The 21,195-nt window shown below is 39.0% G+C and overlaps 1 protein-coding gene across 6 annotated transcripts in view; it reads left to right on the top strand.

The window, feature by feature from the left end:
- LOC117228856 (uncharacterized) overlaps positions 1-21,195 on the top strand; it is a 502,447-nt gene that overhangs the window by 317,098 nt on the left and 164,154 nt on the right. The window contains exon 1 of one of the 6 annotated variants that reach the window (XM_033484881.2): positions 228-529. The exons of the other annotated variants lie outside the window; for them this stretch is intronic. The gene's annotated coding sequence lies outside the window, so the exon portion shown is untranslated. Of the gene's footprint in view, positions 1-227; positions 530-21,195 lie in introns of those variants that run through there. 6 annotated transcript variants of the gene reach the window in all.

The raw sequence follows: 21,195 nt of genomic DNA, 5'->3' as shown, positions 1-21,195 counted from the left end.
TATTATTATATTATTATATATATATAATTATATTATTATATTATATATATTATTTATAAAGCGATCATTGCTTTGATAAAAAATCGACGTACACTGTCGCTATCGTTTATCCTCAGATATTATTTACTAACACGGTATTTTGCGCATAGTTTTCTACCATGTGTGTACATCATTGCGGCGCTTTACCGAACTACGTACCTTAACCTAGCCAGCGCAGTTCTCGCGGTGTCGGCGCGAACACGCTCGATCGCGGAGTACCTGTACCTAATTTGTAAAGTGCTACAGTGAGAATATCTTGATCCTAAGAATCGTGGTTGCGTGTGTATATTTAAAAGAAAATGGGAAAAGTGCAAAGGAAGAAGTCGAACGAAAGAGAACAAAAAGTGTCGAACGATACGAAGAAAAAGAAAAATGTAAGGTTATGCTGCTCTAAGGAGAACGTGGTGTTTGCCTTGCAAGAAATTCGTGGAGGAAACTCTATTGCACAAATATCACGGAAATATAGCATTCCAGAATAACGCAGTAATTGGTAAGTCCACAGTATTTGACACGTACTAATCGGAACGTTCGCAAGTTTTTGACACGCGATCGGATCGTCCGCAGTATGTATTTGGCTCGCTGTAATACTATAATAGATACATAATTGTAATAATATATGCGCACGTATGGTTTCTTTACGTTACGCTTTTTAATGAAATTTCTGCTTTTAGGGATCCAATATTTTGTAGTGAATATTTCATTAATTAAATTATTTATAATGTTATATAAACATAACTTCTTATATATTAATGATATTACTGTAATAATTAAATTACTATAATGTATTAATAATATTGATATATTATTAATAATTAAATTATATTAAGTAAATTATTAATATATTATATTATATATATTATATATTATTATATTATTATATATATATAATATAATATATATATAATATTCATTAAAGTAAATATTCAAGTAAATATTCATCAAAGTAATATTCATTAAAGTAAATAATCAAGTTGAAGAATAACAGGTATAGCTCAAACTGTCAATTTATTGGCGCAAAGGTCTTATTTTCTCTGTCAACGTTCGCCTTCGTTGAAAAACCACAGCAATATACCCACATTTACCCTATATTATTAGATTACTCAGTTGCTTCACTCGTGCGCCGATTCTGGTTTGTTTACAATATTCGAGATGCCCCACCCACCTACCTTCTCGACGGTGCCAATAACAAAGTCGAGTCCACAGTAATCCAGTAAACCAAATTTCAAAATAAAACATTCTCTTTCTCAGCTTGCACATAACTGCTCGGTCGAGCCAAATGATGTAAATAGTATTTTTCGGTCGCATCGAATTCCGTTTTATTCGTGTGTCAAGGTGTTAAATGGTTACGCGCTCGCGTGGACACCCGCAGTTATGAACGTAAATAACAACGTGCGCAGAGTAAATTTGACCTTGTTTATCCGGATGACCAGGTCGCCCGCACGTGCTTCGCGCTGCCGGCGAAAGTGTTTAGGTGTTGCCGGTGGGAACCCGCGCGGACAGTTACAGGATTTGTTGAATCAGTTTTACGGGTCTTCGACCGTAGGGCGACCAAAAGATTAGCGGTCGGACCAGAGCCGGGTCATATTTCACCCGAAACATAATTTCTTTATTTCTGTATCGAAGAATCAATTTTTTGCCTGGTTTATTATATATACATTTTATACTATATTTTTATACTATACTATTATATTTATACTATATTATTATATTATTATAATATAATAATATTATATAATTATTATACATATATATAATATATTATTATAATATATTATAATATAATAATAGTAATATTATTATATTATTATACTATATTATTATTATATATACTATTATCTATACTATTATTTATACTATTATTTATACTATTATTTTTATACTATATTTTATTATTATTATACTACTATTATTTATATTGTTTTTATTATATATGTATATATAAATACATTTGCAATTAGGTCACATGTTTTCAGTAATTTTTTTCTAAGAAAAAGAAAAATCGATAGTGTATCGGTATAGTAAATCGGCAGAACGAAGGCAGATACGCTAATTTCACCTAGGAAATTTTAACACAAATACATAAAATCGCGCAGTCTAATAATCGCTGAATAAATGACTCAAAATAACGGACGGTCTAAATAAATAAACTCGTGTCGCCGTCGTAAATCAAAACACATCGGCAAGTCTAGCGTTAATTATTACTCATTCATTCATTGAATAACTATGTAAAATCACGGATCTATTGATAATACAATGCGAGTTAAAATATGATTGTTATCATCGCGATAAACATTCGTGACATAATTTATTTATGATCGTACATCAGTTTTGAAAGAAAATCGATAGCACTCGGAAAACTCGTAGTCATCCACGTTCACTGAATTATTAAACATTCTTATTTCGTATTAATATCGTCGCTTATTTCGAGAGAGTTTATGAATAATATATCAGTTTGATGGGAAAGCAATTACGGTTTCGCGGACGAACAATTTGACCGTTCGTTTTACAAATTAGCGTCACCTGTCTTTTATAATTGCGCCTCGTCGTTCCAAAAGCTGTCTTAATCTTCGTTAATAATTAGCTAGAAATAGTTTTGTTAACCGAGCAAAGTGCTCGTATATCAAGAGAAACCGTTTCCGCCGGTTATGATAGCAAAAATTCGCGCGGAGCACTGCTTGAAATTAAATTAAATTAAATTTTCAAAATTCAATTTCGCTTGTAGCCAACGGGGAAAGTCGAGAATGGATGAAAATGTTCGCGCGAAGAACGAACGAAGTTCGTCAACAAAATAACTATGTAACTTTTGTGCTTTCTCTTCCGGAAAGATTGCTTGCCAAGCTCGTAGAATGTTTTGCGAAATGTAGCTTTGGACACTTTCGACTGTTGTTTAGGAAAGTTTTGTTCAATTTTTGCTGGCTTCCATTTGGTTTATTTCATACCTCTTTATTTGTCCATTACGAATATATATATATTATATTTTATTATTCTATTATTATTATTCTATTATATAATTATTTATAATATTATATAATTATATAATAGAATATATATATTATTTTATATTCTATTATTCTATTCTATTATTCTATTCTATTATTCTATTATATAATTATATAATAGAATATATATATATTCTTAATGGACAAATATTATATATAAGACTATTATATAATTATTTATATAAATAATTATATAATAGAATAATAGAATATAGAATAATATATAATAATAGATAGATATAATATATAATAGAATAATAATAGAATATAGAATATATATAACTAATTAAATTACCTATTGTCATTCATTAATCTATTACCACTTACGTTCTATAATTTATTTTCGCGTAAAGAGATAATTACTTTTAATATTTATCGTTTAATATTTAACATTTAATATCTAATACTTAATACTTAAAAATGCACAACCTCTCAAAATCAATGTTTCTAAAAAATTGTCATTTTGCATAAAAATCCGCAGTCTAGACATCACCGAAATATTGTTCCTTGTTATTCGATAACCTCAGAGAATTTTTGAAAAATTCCACTGTAACATTCCTTTTTGCTCTCATCGTTGTGTATAAATCTGAAACCGCAGAAATTACTAGAAACCACGATAAACTCTTACAATCATCAAGCGCGGTGCAATTACCATTCAAATTGCAGTCTTCGCAACGCCACCGACTTCGCCAGAAAATTAATAAACCCCGTTCGAACGTAGCCCGAAACGAGCACAAAGGTCCGATTATCAAAGAGTCGCGAATTCTGGCCGGCAGAACGGCGAGGTTGTCAGGAAATATCGCGTTCTGGACTAGATAGAGAGAGCTCCCTTAAAGCCGTCGCAGTGCCCGATCTCTCGCAAACGGTGCTGGATAGCCGTGCGCGCGTTATTCGACAGTGAAATATTCTTGACGAATTCCGCTATTTCTGCGCGGCGGCGTTGGGCGGCCGCGGCCCGGAATAATGAGCGCGAGAAAAATATTCGAGCCGGGCTACCGTCGTGGAATTATTAACACCGGGGCTGGCTGCCGTCGTTGCACTCTATCCCCGGGTCACCGTAAATTGTTTGGACGGATATTAATACCGTTAAACGCCGCGCGAGCACCGAAAAAAGTATTCGCTCCGTCTGCGCCGGGACGCGGTCGCCAAACACCGTCCCGGCATATTTCCCTTCTTCTCTTCTTAAATTTTTTAATCAACGGCCCGGGAGAATTGATGCGCTCCCAGGACTCTCCGCCAGGATTCACCTTTTCCCGATACCCCCGCACCCCGCGCGACGGCAGAGCACCCTCTTTGATCATCGCCTCCCGAATCCCTCGATATCCCTGTTTTCAATAAGCCTGTACAACGCGACCGTGTCCTTTTCATTAGAAGGACACTTCATTGTCCCGTTCTCGTCCTCCTCTTTCTCTCCCTCTCTTCCGCCCCCACTCGCACCCCTCTTCGTTCGCTTGCGCCTTCGCCGGCGTCCCTGAAAGCGTTGAAATTCGCGAGAGCATGCAAACTACGTTACGACGATAATGGCCGTAGTAAATAAGCAAGTGCAGGATAAATTATAGCCGCTCTCCGGCGTCCCCCCGCGGCCCGATCCCCCGAAGCTCTTCCGGTTTCGAACGAGAGGGGGAGGCCAGCTGCTGAAACACTTAACTTAACGAATCCTGCGGATAAAGGGTTACGCTCCGCTGCACAAAGGAGAACACTCGAAAAAATATAATTAAATGCTTTATTCATAACTCTTACCTACCGCCCTCTCTGCCTCTGTCTACCGCCCGTCCTACCCCGCCCCCCCTTTTTCCCCCGGTTCCCCGACGGCGACCCACCGCGCCGCGCCGTCCCTTTTCTGTTTTCAATGGCCGCACCAGAGAGACCCGGGAATGCGAGCACGCGCTGACGAACGAGAACGCACCGAATTCTCGAGAGGCACCGCGACAAACGAGAAGTCATATTTATCGGGAGCCGCGCGCGCGCGCGGTCGCCGCTGAAGGGCGCTGGCAATTGGAGCCAATAAACGGAATCTCGGGTTCTAAAATAGCTATTTAATGGAACACGGAGCCCTTTCGATGTTCTCGCGAATTTTCGGGCGATGCCCTAGGACAATTGTTTTCAGAGATTTAACCTTTTATTGTATAAATATTTTTTTATTTCAAATATATATGATATGTTACAGTACATTACATTTTATATTACATTACGTTACATTACATTACATTTTATATTACATTACGTTACATTACATTACATTTTATATTACATTACGTTACATTACATTACATTTTATATTACATTACGTTACGTTACATTACATTACGTTACATTACATTACATTTTACATTACATTACATTACATTTTACATTACATTACATTACATTACATTTTACATTACATTACATTACATTACATTTTACATTACATTACATTACATTACATTTTACATTACATTACATTACATTTTACATTACATTACATTACATTACATTTTACATTACATTACATTACATTTTACATTACATTACATTACATTTTACGTTACATTACATTACATTTTACATTAAATTACGTCAAGTTCTCGTACACTTCATGAACGCTTTATTAAAATTCGCTGATGCCTTGTAATTTCATCGAAGGTGTGTTGAAGAAAAGCTGTAAATTTTGGGTGGTCCTGATTCGATGGCACGGGACTCTGTGTTTCGCGAAGCAACGTTATGCAATTGATGCTTCCTGTGACAGTTTTCCATCAGCTCGAAATCTTGGGAGACACGTACTTCCCGGAAACGGGAGAATCAAATCATTGAATGGATAATTAGCCAGTCGGAAACTCCGTATTCCACATCGAGCTTTCGCACTGTAGTCTCCGTAGAATACCGTTCGCGCGACAATTCAATTGAACTGCGGGCTTTAAGCATTTATGACAAAAATGAGTAGACGACGCCACAAAACGGTGACGCTGTCAGAACAGTTTAACGATTCGATTATGTTATTTAGAAATCGTTCGAATTATTTTAGACGAGCACAAGTAGCTACGCGTATCCTGTTTTTGTGCAGTCAACGCAGAAAGCCGTCGAAAGGCGTCGTTTAAATTATGTGCTCGGATAAAAAGTTGAAAAATTGCGAGTTTGTTATTTCTTTGTTGGTTCCGATCAATCGCAATTTTTCATAAAAATTTAGAAACTGATCTCCCGAACGTCTCGAAGAAGTACAAATAATTTCGCCCACTTTTGGACAAGTAAATTCTCCCTAATTAATAATAATAATAATAATAATAATAATATAATAATATAATAATATAATAATAATTAATAATATTATATAATAATAATTAATAATATTATATAATAATAATTAATAATATTATATAATAATAATTAATAATATTATATATTAATAATTAATAATATTATATAATAATAATTAATAATATTATATATTAATAATTAATAATATTATATATTAATAATTAATAATATTATATAATAATAATTAATAATATTATATAATAATATACAATAATAATTAATAATAATCTAAAATTTAAAGAAAAAAAGGAAAATCGCTCGTGACGCGCCTCGTTTTTACAGTTGTTGACAATCGACGACTATAAAGGCGTGTCGTGATGCTCGAACAATCGTGTCTACTCTTCCCAAAATGTCCATTTTTGTGCAATTAGGAGAATCCGAGCATCGATTGGAAAGAATTTACTGTACTCCGTTTAAAAGGCTGTCCGAATATTAACACGAGTCGCCGTACGTCACCGGCGGCGTTACGAGCCGATTTGACGTACGTCGCCGCTCTCCAAAGCTAAATCAATATTTGTCGCGACGGTTTCACCGGAGCTTCCTCGATATTAAAAGCAACCGCATCCGACGCGAAAATATGATTATAAAGGACGTGTGTAATTTAATTACCGGCCGGCCGGTCGGATCGACTTCGCTAAAAAGGGACAAACTTTTATTTAGCCTCCGGTGAAAACCGCGGCTCTGTTAAGATTCGGTCGTCGAACTTAGATGACCGGGAGAACAGTGGTGCGTACTTTGTAAAAAAAGAAGAAAAAAAGAAAGGTTCATTACGGGCCGCTAATTGGAAAGCAATCATTCAACGTACAAGTCATCGGATCCGAGCATCGAGCGCGAACGGCTACAAAGAATCGAAAATGGATTAAACCCCGTCAATCGACCTTTTTTTACTTCAGTAATTAACGCGCGCGCGCGACGGGAAACAGGAAACTATCGATATCGGGCGAAAGGGCGGCGCCGAAAATCGCCTACTTTTTGGCGGCGCTCTTTCGCAGCGCGATCCAAGCACGAGCGAAAAGCGAAAATTAGCGCCGAGGCTAATGAAAATAAATTTAACGTTTCCTAACAATTGCGAACCTACGAATTTATGTTGCATCGAGTGCGGCTTTTGTTTCTAGTTTATCGAAAGTTCGTCGAATTTCCGACTTGCAGAAGCTTTTCGGTTTGGCTGGAAACTCGAAAAATATTATATTTATGCGATATTGAAATTTTATTCTATTTTATTGGAAATTGTAAGCGCGTTCTTCGATAACGAATATCAAAATTTCATTGGCGCTTGAAAAGGATGTTTTTTAATTTGTAGTTAATTTTCAATTTTTAGTTATCAATCTGTTTTGTTGGAAATGGAACGGTATCCACATTTGTATAAATAAAGGTGAAATAAAAAGAGAAATATTTGACTTTCATTTTGTTTATAACTAGACAGCGGATTTTTATGCAGAATAAAAATTTTACTTACTAATTGTACGAAACCAGAGCTGAATAAAAATGTATTTCATCTGCGAATAGTTTCAATCAATTACAAATAATGTAACAGTGTTCTCAAATTTCTCTAATATTTTCAATATTGTGTTTTTTTATTATCAATTTTTGCGATAAATTAAATTCTCGCTAAATTAAATTGTCCGCACACGCACGTTTCTTTGAAAATTACTATAATAAGGCAAAAAATATATAACAATACATATCAATAATAAATAATATATAACAGTAAATATCTATATATAATATATAACATTATATATAAATAATATATAACAGTAAATATCTATGTATAATATATAACATTATATATAAATAATATATAACAGTAAATATCTATATATAATATATAACATTATATATAAATAATATATAACAGTAAATATCAATAATAAATATCAATATATAATAAGACGAAAGGTTAAGATATCGTCAATTTTTGTTGTAGATCTTAACAAAGCATTTGTAAGACTGAAATTAATTAATCGGATAACAATATTATAACCTCGAAGTGTCAACGTAATCCGTTAACCCTTTGCACTCGAAGCTATCTTAACTGTAAATCTAAAACAATTCTTCTGATTTATAGTCTTTTCATTTCATATGACAAAGCGCATTTTACGCATGCGAAATTGAATATTGCAACTTACGCAACGGTTACACTTTTAACAATTTTTTTAAAAATCTAAACTTTTTGTTAACCTTTTGAGCTCTGAATACTCCCGGCCGAAACGGTTCGTAGGGACGGAGCGCGGCTATCGCTGACCATCGCTGGGGGCGGAATGCTTTTTTGCCACACCGAAGTGACTATTCAAGGCGCAAACAGTAATAAATTATAGCGATTCTTTTGCAGAAGAATCTTCTGAATTCTTCTGATTCAGTGTCTGATGATAGTGATTCACTATATTCTATTTCACTGTCGTCCCTTGTGAAATATTCCTCAAGATTTGACATTTTGTAGGGTGTCACGAATAAAAAAAAAAATCGAACAAGTTATATTCCGCACTATCGTTGTTGACGCGAGCGAGACCGTGAGGTTCTTACATTCACAAGATGATACTGCTGACTGAGTCGTTTTGAGTGCTTTGAGTCGCGAAAAGGTGGCAAGTGCAGGTAATTATTTTGAAATCTAATTGTTTAGAGAGTGGGGCACATAAAATGGAATTTCCGTTTTGGAAATTCCCTTGGATTTTTATGACCCTAATATTGCCCAATCGCTACCTAAGCAAGGCAAATTTTAAATTAATTATAATTAAATTAAATTATAATTAGTAACGAGCACCCCTGTATCAATTTTACACGAAAGTAACTGCATATCGATTGAAAAAATCGACAAACGCATATGTGCCCATAATTATGAAAGTGGTCTAAGTCATATATTTCTTGTTTCGAGATATTCAATGAATCGCATTTGAATAAATTAAAAAATATTTTAACATTATGCGACATTTTAATTTATAATTTTAGTAGTCTTGATTAATGGAAATTTATTATAGATATGAAATTTTGTGCGAATTTTATAGGAAAATGTTGCTTTTAAAGCTTGAATTGATTTAGACCATTTTCAAAATTAACTGAATGTCCTATAATTGACTTAAAGTAATAAAAAATTGTGATTTTTATTTGAGCCGTTTATTTTGAAAGTGGTGTAAGTCCAATGTCATCGAACGAAATTGTAAGTGGTGTTGCGTGGGGTATTTAGACAATAGAAGCTCAGATTCGGCATTTTGAATTTCTTTAAAAAAAAGAACTTATACCACTTTCAAAGTAAACGGTCCATTTGAAACAACAACTTTAACGAAATAATTCATAAACATTTATTAATCACTTTTAAAAAGTAATTTAAAGTATTTTTATCATAATTTCGAGTTTTTAAGATTTTTAAAATGTTCCTAAAAAACTGGAGGGATGTATGGTAGTAAACACATAAGATCTTTATGTTTTTCTTCCGTTACTGGTCTAGTGGTGTTGTATAATGGAAGTAATTGAATATTTTCGTATATTTTTGGTCTTCCTCTTTTAGGTGAAAGATCCAAAACTTGGAATTCAGAATCATCTAAAGAAGTCTTATAAAACATTTTATAAGGTTCATTTTTCAAGAATCTCATCCATTGAATTTTTAGCCAAGAGACAGATTCGCCCGCGGTATTTTTTACTCTCCTTGTTATTGATTTTTCAAGTGATTTCGTTGAAATAAAATCCGGCTGCGACATTCGTTTCATCGAAAATGTATTTCTTTTTCTACAATTTTCGACCAATTCATAGTAATGTTGACTTAGACCACTTTCATAATTAACACTAAATGAATTCCGTATAACGTTGTAATTACAACTACTATCTAAAGGTTCATTTTTGACGATATCGTAAAAATTACATTGAATAAATTTAGTTTAAAATCATGTCGTGTGTGAAATAAGTGATAAATTCATTTTTTTTTTAATTTTCACTTAGACCACTTTCATAATTATGGGTACATATACGCGCCCTTAGTCCAGGCCGATGACTTAGAGAAAACACATAATTGCGGCCTTAGGCTACACGGACGACTTTTTCGCCAAACGCATATATGCGTCCATAGAGTTCTAAGGGTTAATGTAAACATTGTGTCTTAGAACGCGATGTAACAAATTCCAGTGGTGCCTCAGGGTCGCCACTCGAGCGCAAAGGGTTAATTTTCAACATCGTCCCCGACTGCGATTTCCCGCGACACGATCGATTGCGCGGCGATTGTGTTCGATTTTAAATTCACGAGGAATCGAGGGGGGGGGGGGCTCGCGTCGGAGCTCGTAGCCAATAACGACACGAGGTTAGGAGAAGTAGAAGAGAGAGAAAGACAAAGGCGAGAGAAAAAAAGAGCGAGAAAGAGAGAGAGAGAGACGTCCGGGTGAATATCAGGGTTAACTATTCCGGCTCGTTTCAGCGCCACTCCTCTTTCAGCTCCGCCATCGAAATTACGTTTTCGAGTCACTTCACCCAACGAGATTTGCCTATGCACCGTGAGACACGGGGGGCCGGGATGGGGTGTGCACGGGGCTGGCCTAGCCGTAGCAGAGGGAAGTTCGGCCTCTATTGGCCGAATTTTTGCAATACACTTTTGAATAGCCATCGGTTGCTTGTGCCGGCCCGAGTCGAGCTTTTCATTCGGGACGCACGGAAAGATAGGACAAACGCGCGGACCGCGTGGGGGAGCGACATTGTATCGGTCTGCGGGCCGGTGGTGGGGGGCGGCGGCGGCGGCGGCTGGGACGCGTACAGGCACCGAGCGATAACTGCCTCCCTCCTGAAAGTGCTCGTCGCCGCCTTGTTGCCGTGTGGTGGGGGGGATGAAAAGAGCCGTTGCGCGTCCCCTCGTTGCGGACGGAACGGTGTCCGCAGAAATATAATTCGATTCCTAATTAATTTCTCATTGTCCCGCTGGCCCGCGAACATTCGCCGCTGTGCCGATTTCACTCGGACGAATGCCAGACAATTGCTACACCCTTTGATGATTACGAACGGACGGGACAGACAGTCTTTACCCGTTCATCTTCCCTACAAATGAACCGCGGCCCGCGTTCATTATCGACGTCGCGTTGATTAAACGACCGCGACCGTTACAGAACGAACGAAACAACTCTTTCGCGGTACTTTTCGGCTTCCTTTTTTCTGGACGATTGAGCATTCCGGGGGGCGCGTGGAAGCGCGGTGGATTAGAGATTTCTGGATTAATGGACTGCGGATTTTGACGCGTTTGCGAGATAAATTAGGGGATCGATCTCGGGATTGTAAAGATAAAATAATGTAAAAATAAATATGTAATAATAATAAATAAAATGTATGTAAAATCGTAAACACATTTGGAGAATTTAAAAACATTATTCTATATTCTCATTTAAATTCTTATTATGTTAAAAAAGCGAAGTAAATATTGATGTAGCTCGTGTATAACGCATAAAAAATTTGCATAGAAATCCATAGACTAAGGATTAATTTCCAAATAGACGTTTAAATTTGTACTACTCTGTGTAATCATTGCATCAATTAAAAACATTATATATTCTCATTAAAATTATTAAAAGAACGAAATAAATGTTGATGTAGCTCTTGTATAACGCATAAAAAATTTGCATAAAAATCCGTATGGATTAATTTCCAAATAGACGTTTAAATTTATACTACTCTGTGTAATCATTGCATCAATTAAAAACATTGTATATTCTCATTAAAATTATTAAAAGAACGAAATAAATGTTGATGTAGCTCTTGTATAACGTATAAAAAATTTGCATAGAAATCCGTAGACTATGGATTAATTTCCAAATAGACGTTTAAATTTATACTACTCTGTGCAATCATTGCATCAGTTAAAAACATTGTATATTCTCACTAAAATTATTAAAAGAACGAAATAAATGTCTATGTAGCTCTTATATAATGGATAAAAAATTTGCATAAAAATGCAAATTTTTAATAATATAAGTATTAATTAAGGATTAATTACCGAATAGACGTTTAAATTTGCACTTCTCTGTGCAACCAGCAAAAATCAAAGTCGTTGTCACATTATAACCCACTGCGGCAGTGGATCATCAAAATCTCTCGCGCTTATTTTTGTCGAAAAATTGATACCAAAAGAAAGAAATTAACAATAATCTCACTCGCGCGCAAGCGTATCGAATAATCGAGTTCTAATAGAGAGAACGCGACGTTCCAGAACGTTCAAATAATATTCGGAAATCGTTCGATGTCGATGACATCGCTAGTGTTCGTGCGACAACGGTGCATAGCTATAGTTTTTGAGCGACAGTCGTTTGAAAACTGTGTACTGTGTCCGAGTGACCCGGGACTGGCGCACGTGTCTCGCATTTCAGTGTTGCAGAGGGAACGCGAGTCGGAGGAGAACTGTATTTCGACGGGATTGATAAACGATGCGAATCGATTCGACCGAACTAAGAGCTAATGGATGCATGACTGAACGCGTAATCTGTTAACAAGATGGTACCACGGTCGTGAACACCGATGATATTACAGCGGAAAGGATCTGACGTAATTTGGCCCGTGATATACACGAGTATGATGTACTTCGTACCGGCACAAATATCCTCGCGCTTGTAAACGCAATTATCTGTGGTTATGTGAACAACGAGGCAGTGGAAAATGGTTCGAGGATGGTGCGCGGTATAATGCAAATGATCCCGTGTCTCGTCTCGCTCGATTAACAGTTACTTAACGATGAAATTACCGCGAAAATATTTATGCGCACGGTACGCATATACAATTAATTCTCCTGAATTTTCCTTCAGCTTGCTTGAACAAAAATCGACGATTCGGGAAGACGAGATACGATCGTTCGAGCATCGTTTTTATAATTGTTGATAATCGGCCGCTGTGATAATCGTGTCTTCTCTTCCAAAATTGTTCATTTCCTGTTTGCAAGCCGAAGGAAAATTCGGGAGAATTTTATGCACGTTTGCAAAGATTATCGTATCAGATGTCGATCGTTCGAGCGTCGATTTTATAATTGTTGACAATCGGCCGCTATAAAAATGAGCCACGAGACTCGGGGATAATCGTGTCTCCTCTTCCAAAATTGTCCATTTCCTGTTTGCAAGCTGAAGGAAAATTCGAGAGAATTTTATGCATGTTTGCAAAGATCATCATATCAAGTGTCGATCGTTCGAGCGTCGTTTTTATAATTGTGATAATCGGCAGCTATAAAAATGAGCCACGAGACTCGGGGATGATCGTGTTTCCTGTTCCAAAATTGTTCATTTCTTGCTTGCAAGCCGAAGGAAAATTCGGGAGAATTTTATGCACGTTTGCAAAGATTATCATATCAAATGTCGATCGTTCGAACGTCGTTTTTATAATTGTGATAATCGGCAGCTATAAAAATGAGCCACGAGACTCGGGGATAATCGTGTCTCCTCTTCCAAAATTGTCCATTTCCTGTTTGCAAGCCGAAGGAAAATTCGAGAGAATTTTATGCACGTTTGCAAAGATTATCGTATCAGATGTCGATCGTTCGAGCGTCGATTTTATAATTGTTGACAATCGGCCGCTGTAAAAATGAGCCACGAGACTCGGGGATAATCGTGTTTCCTCTTCCAAAATTGTCCATTTCCTGTTTGCAAGCCGAAGGAAAATTCGGGAGAATTTTATGCACGTTTGCAAAGATTATCATATCAGATGTCGATCGTTCGAGCGTCGTTTTTATAATTGTTGATAATCGGCCGCTATAAAACCGAGCCACGAAGCACGGGAATAATCGTGTTTCCTCTTCCAAAATAGTCCATTTCCTGTTTGCAAGCTGAAGGAAAATTCGGGAGAATTTGATGCACGTTTGCAAAGATCATTATATCAGATGTCGATCGTTCGAGCGTCGATTTTATAATTGTGATAATCGGCAGCTATAAAAATGAGCCACGAGACTCGGGGATAATCGTGTTTCCTCTTCCAAAATTGTCCATTTCCTGTTTGCAAGCCGAAGGAAAATTCGGGAGAATTTGATGCACGTTTGTGAAGATTATCGTATCAGCTGTTGAAACGAAACCGTCGGCGGCATCGCTTCAAGTTCGCTCGAAGTCGTCGGCGCAACTACAATTCAAGTTAATCCGATACGGCGTGTCTTGATTTTAAGTTCGTGTTCGAAGTTGTCGCGGGGTACGGTTTCATTTCATTTCTCGTCCGCATACATGAATACGTTTTCCAAAGTTGCAAGTTTAATGTCGGCGGCGAGCCGTGGATGATGAGCAACCGTGTACAAGAAACTTGGGCTGGAGAGTATCCCCGGTGGAATTTGTTAACGTTCTGTCAAACCTAACACCTCGACGCGCGGCGTCCCGGAATCGTATTTCCCGGCTGGAGCGCCGTGACAGCTCGGCGAGATTGAAATATATCATCTAACCCAGTCAATTCGTCAGAAGAGAACACACCACCCCTTTTAAGGGGCAGACAGCCTCGGCTTATCTCGGCCGCCTAATGGAAAAAAATGGAACGTGTGTGAAACACGTTGCCTACCCACGGGCCTACCCTACGTTTACCACGAATATCGTACCTCCTCGTTGCTTTCTCGCTTCAGAAGATTACGCTAAACCAGCTCGGCACGTCCTTATTCCGCGAACGTCTTCAATTTATTTATCTCTTCGCGTTACACGTTGCAGACGTGGAGAGAGCGAGCGAGAGAGAGAGAGAGAGAGAGAGAGAGAGAGAGGCGGCTCTAACGAGGGCAATTAATCTCTTTTCGAAATAACTGTTTTCATCCATCTTATTTCTGAAACGCGTACAAACATTGAGGACACCCTTTCACCAAATACCACAGCGGCTAAATAGAAAGTGACGAAGAACGGATTCATTGTTGCATCAAATCGCCGTGGAAATTGATACAGAAATTGGTTGGGAAAGATTGCTATTACATTAAGTTCTTAATATGGAAACTGATTGGAACAGCTAATAACGAAGAGAATTGTTGTTGTATTAAATTGTTAATGTAGGAACTCGTTGGAACAGCCAAATGGAAAGTTTCGATATTATATTTAAACTGTTAATGAATGTAAAAATTTCTTGGGACAAGGAAAAGTTTCATTACTATATCAAAGTATTAATATAAAAACTTATTGGAGCAGCCAAATGATAAATGGTTTTGTTATTATATTAGATTGTTGATACAGGAACTGTGGATAGAACGGCCAACCTAGATTCATCGAATGTTGCCCGAGGATCGATTTACAGAAAATGGAACAGACATATGCGCCCCGATGCTTCTTTTTGTAAGCTACTCGAAGTCTCGATGTCGCAGAAACGCGACACGACGGCTATGCCGAGAATCTCGAAAATTCGGAGATTCGAGGGTCATTTAGCTTTCGTCACCACGGGACGACGCATCCCATGGGAAGGGAAAGCAGCGGACGCTTAAAGACGTCGTAAATTAAGTCTTTCTCCGCTGCGTCGCCGAGCGACCTACGAGGGGCCCTGTCTAAACACCTGTCCCTTTATCATTCACACTGTGAATTCAATCATTCTCCTTGTCGTTCGTTAACTCCGCGTCTTTCGAAATATTATGTGAGAATTCCCTGAATATTTTCAAAACAGATCTCGAAAATGCTTGGGTTGACATTCCTGGTTAACGTGCCCGGCGATCCATCAAACCCTAAAATTCCATACAATCGAATGTGGTTATTTTATATTACTTTACTAGTCCCAATTATATTTTACATTATTTTATACATACACGCTAATTCGAATTATTGTATATTATTTTATATTAGTTCGAATTATTTTATATTATTTTATTAGTTCGAATTAATGCTTTACGTTATTTCACTAAAACGAATTATTTGACATTATTCCACTAGTCCCAATTATTTTACATTATTTTACACATACACGCTAATTCGAATTATTATATATTATTTTGTATTAGTTCGAATTATTTTATATTATTTTATTAGTTCGAATTAATGCTTTACGTTATTTCACTAAATCGAATTATTTGACATTATTCCACTAGTCCCAATTATTTTACATTATTTTACACATACACGCTAATTCGAATTATTGTATATTATTTTATATTTTTTCGAATTATTTTATATTATTTTATTAGTTCGAATTAATGCTTTACGTTATTTCACTAGATCGAATTATTTGACATTATTGTATTAGTTCGAATTATAATGTTTTACATTATTTTTCTAGATCGAATTATTTGACATTATTTAACTTAATCGAATTATTTGACATTATTCTACTAGTCCCAATTATTTTGCATTATTTTACACATACACGCTAATTCGAATTATTGTATATTATTTTATATTAGTTCGAATTATTTTATATTATTTTATTAGTTCGAATTAATGCTTTACATTATTTCACTAGATCGAATTATTTGACATTATTTTATTAGTTCGAATTATTTCACATTATTGTACAAATTCGAATTACTTCACATTATTTTACTAGTTCGAATTATTTGACATTGTTTAACTACTTAACATTACTTTACGGAAAGACTTAAATAATTACCTCAATAATAGAAAATTACTATAACACGTAACACGTAAAAAGTAAAATAAAATCAACACATAAAATCGCGAGTTCCTAATTAATTTATATCTAAATATCGCGTCGGCGCATTCGCCGATGCCAAGATAGATCAATTATTTCGGGGCCGATACAAAATCACCGGATCGCCGCTACGGAAATTGCAGTTCAGAAGTAACGAAATCAAAAACCGAGACGGCCCCCTTATCCGGAGATCGCAATAAACTCCGCCACGCCTCGATAAATAAAAACTTCATTCTGAACCGTGCCCGTATAATTCCGTCATCCATACCTGACAGGGCGGTCGAAGCGTCAATGTATAAATGCATAATGCATCTCGGGCACGTCGCGGCGCAATCGCGAGTATCTCGCCTCGCTAATAACCATTCGCGCGGCTCTAAACCGCGACGAACAAAAACCGCCGAATCCTCTATTTCCCTACAACGGAACACCGAGTTATATCCAGCAGTAATAATTATTACCCGGCACCGTTGCTGTGTCCGCGGAGAGAAAAACAGGAGGGTAAAAAAGGGGACGGTGCCAGAAGGAAGAGCGAACGAGACAGCGGAGGAAATGGATGAAGGAGAGCAGAAAAGAGAAGAAGAGAGAGGAAGAGAGGAAGAGAGGAAGGGGGGAAGGGTGACGGTTACTGGAATGAACATACGTGGGCCCCCCATGTGTAGCTGCACCCGCCCTTAGACCATATAATCTATAGACACGGCATCAGATAATCTCCCTGAAGCAAAGATAAAATGCGTGACGTCAGCACGGCCGAACTGTATAAGCTATGCCACTATAATATACAATCCGTGACATTCCCACGCGATGTATCTCCTAAACTATTCACTTTTTCGCACGAATACCTCAACACTTTTTTGTCAAGAACATCGAGATGCACCAGCTGACGCGATAAAAAATTCATTATTCCATTTAAAAAAACGTTAACGACCTTCGCATGTCCTTCGCGCGACCACCTACGATAAAACTAGTATCACCAGAATGTGCCCCTCGCGAAACCATTTCATTTCACCCGAAACATGTTTCGCCACGCGCAATAATAACAGCGTGAATCTAGACGGCAATGCGCGGCGACTCACCATAATTTCTTTTTAATGTTTATACGAGCGTTCGCTGGCTTTTTTCTATCACCTTCGTTCACGCAGTACATACTACAGGGTGTCCCAAAAATGTCTCGCAATCCGAAAGTGGCGATCCGCGGCTTTGTTAACGAGTTATTAACGAAAAACAATGACCAATGAGAAGCGAGCACAATTGGCGCAAGGCGGCCGAGCCAATGAACGGAACTGAACTTCCACCGCTGTTTGACTTTGCCGTCTTGCGTCAACCGAGCTCGTCTCTCATTGGTCATTGGTCTTCGTTAACAACTTGCGAACAAAGCCGCGGTTTGCATTTTCGCCAAGGAAACAGTTGCTTCGAATGACCTCAGCAACCTCCCATTTCCCAAAATTGTCTCGCAATCCGAAAGTGGCGGATTCCTCGGGTCATTTGAAGCAACTTTTTCCTTTACAAAAATTTTCTCCGAGGCACCATTAACGAGTTATTAACGAAAAACAGTGACCAATGAGAGGCGAGCTCAGCTGGCGCGAGGCGACCGAGCCAACGGCGCCAGCGGTCGAGGCGACCGAGGCAACGGCGCCAGCGGTCGAGCGGAACTGGGCTTCGCGCGCTGGTTGGCTGGGCCGCCTCGCGTCAGCCGTACTCGATTCTTATTGGTCACTGTTTTTCGTTAATATCTCGTTAACGGCGCCTCGGAGAACATTTTTCTAAAGGAAGAAGTTGCTTCAAATGATCCGAGGAACCCGCCATTTCCGGTTTGCGAGACATTTTTGGGACACCCTACATACGGTCCGGAGTTACTTATGTGGCCCCGTGCGACGTCGGAACGAACAAGTTATCTTCGCTTCGTAGGACCGTTGGATTCTCCGTGCACGCACTGTACACACACGATTTAAGGTTAGGGGGGTGAACATACTGTGTGCTCGCGGCGTGTAGTCGCACGCGCCCCGTTATCGAACGAGAATGTCGCCCCGCGAGGAGAGAGAAAGAGGGATGGCCAAGGAAAAAGGGGGTTGAGTAGGACGAGAGCGGGACGGGGAGGACGAAGAAGAGGACACGCGTGAGAAAGACGGAGCGAGAGGGCGAGTATCGCCGGGCGAGCCCGCGCTGCCGGCGAAACTGGCGTGATTCCAATGAACGGAGAAAGAAGAGCATAGTTGCGGCACCGTCGCCGGCTGGGGGGGATCGGGGAGGGGTACATGTCGCGACACAAAACGGGTCCAGTCATTCTCGAAATAGGCGGCTGGAATGTCAGTTCTTGGTAGCGGGAGACAGCGGTGTGCGTCTCCTCTCTGTCGCCGGCTTTCTTTCTCTCTTTCTGTCCTCTCCTCTTTATCCGCACCCCTCGCCCCGCCTCGCCGCGCCTCGCCCGGTGCCGGTCGGTTTCGGATCTCTCTCCCTCTTTCTCTCTCTTTCTCTTGATTCCGCTCTTTATAAGCGACGCACACCGGCGGATTTGCCCGAAATCGTGGACAACGGTCGAAATAATTCTCTCTCTTTCCGTATTTCGAGTTTTTGGGGTGGCGCGGCCGGTTACTGTGGGGGCAGTCGCCGGCGAAAAGCAGTCAGATCGATGATCGACGATCGCACAACTCGTTAGCTATTTATTTATGATGATTGAGCGAAACGTAGCCGGGAAAAAGCAATCTGAATAATGATCGACGATTATAACTCCTTGGTTGTAACAACTAATTTATATTAATTTATCACGAATTTATAACAATTTCCCGATCTTTTTCCGTAATCGAGTGTTCATTTCTTCTTTTTTTTTTTTTTTGTTTAGATAAACTTTGGAGATCACCGAACAAATTTAACGCGAATTTTAATCAAGCTTAACGTCAATCTTAATAAAGTTCCACATAAATTTTAATAAAGTCCCGCATCAATTTTGATAAAGTTCAGCATAAATTTGAATAAACTTCAGCATCAATTTTAATAAAGTTCAACGTAATTTCTCAAGGTTAAAAAATGTTCGCGCCACGTTCCCACCGCTTTTTTCCCGTTGCCCCGCGACGTTTCAGTGCTTCAACGTGAAAGAAGGAGGATCGTCGCTTCATCTCGTTTCTATCAAAAGTTCTTTGATTTTGGCACAACTCTGTCACTTCACCCCATTGCGCGGCGAGAGGCCACGAGAACGAAGGAAGGAAAAGAGTGATGAGCGGTGAGGCGAGGAGGGGCGGAGGAGAGAAGAGGGAGAGGGCCACCCATGTCTAGGGCCGCGATCGTGGAAGGCGCTGAGCAGCCATTCGGCACAAAGGACGGGAACGACAAGCACGACAAGCCCGGGCCACCGAGAAAGATACCGATGGCATTTAATAGCTTACCTCGGAACGTTTTAGATAATGACTGCGGCCGGCCGGACCTCGAAGTGCCTCCTTTCGTTTGATTCCGACCGGTGAACCGCTTCTCTTTCCCCTTCTGCCCCCCCCCTCTCTCTCTAGATTTCTCTGTCTTCCTCTCATTCTAGATAGCTCTCTCTCTCTCTCTCTCTCACTCTCTCTCTCTCTCTCTAGATTTCTCTGTCTTCCTCTCATTCTAGATAGCTCTCTCTCTCTCTCTCACTCTCTCTCTCTAGATTTCTCTGTCTTCCTCTCATTCTAGATACCTCTCTCTCTCTCTCTCCCTCTCTCTCTCTAGATTTCTCTGTCTTCCTCTCGTTCTAAATCTCTCTCTCTCTCTCTTTCGCCTTTTCTCTCCATCTCTCTCCCTCTTAATTCCTCGCGGGGCCAGGAATGAGGACGAGGAGGGAGGGGGAGGGGGTGAAAAAGCGAGCGGCCAGATAGATGAAAAGGAAGAGCACTCGGCGAACGGAGCGCGGAGACGGAAGAGGCGGCGCCGGAGCGGAATGATTGATACAGTTCTTTTTTACGAGCGGCCATAAAGAAAAAGGAAAGGACGGAGAAAGCCGAGAAAAAATATACACGCCCGGGGAAATTAATTGCACTCCGGGTTATCGTTAAATAGTCTATGAAAACAGCGCCGCCTCGAACCGGCCGGGGCGCGCTCGTTTTGCACCTAACCGGCGCGCCATTTTTGCGGGCTTCGTTTCACATTCGGGACAACAGAATCGCCATTGTTCCGCGTACCCGCGGAACTTTTTATTCTGTCCGAACCTTTAAAACGGTCGCGCCCGGCTGTGTCACCGGCACGCTGAATTAACGGAGAATCATTTCTGACGTCTTCGACGAATTCGAAACTTGGTTTCATCGCCGTGCATGCGTGTTGCAAGGCTTCATCGGCGATTTTTTTCGAATCACATGAACTTCCTTCGACAATCGAGCGA

The sequence above is a fragment of the Megalopta genalis genome, chromosome 1 (genome assembly GCF_051020955.1).
Source record: "Megalopta genalis isolate 19385.01 chromosome 1, iyMegGena1_principal, whole genome shotgun sequence".
NCBI lineage: Eukaryota > Metazoa > Arthropoda > Insecta > Hymenoptera > Halictidae > Megalopta > Megalopta genalis.
This window is presented reverse-complemented; position numbering and strand designations above follow the sequence as displayed.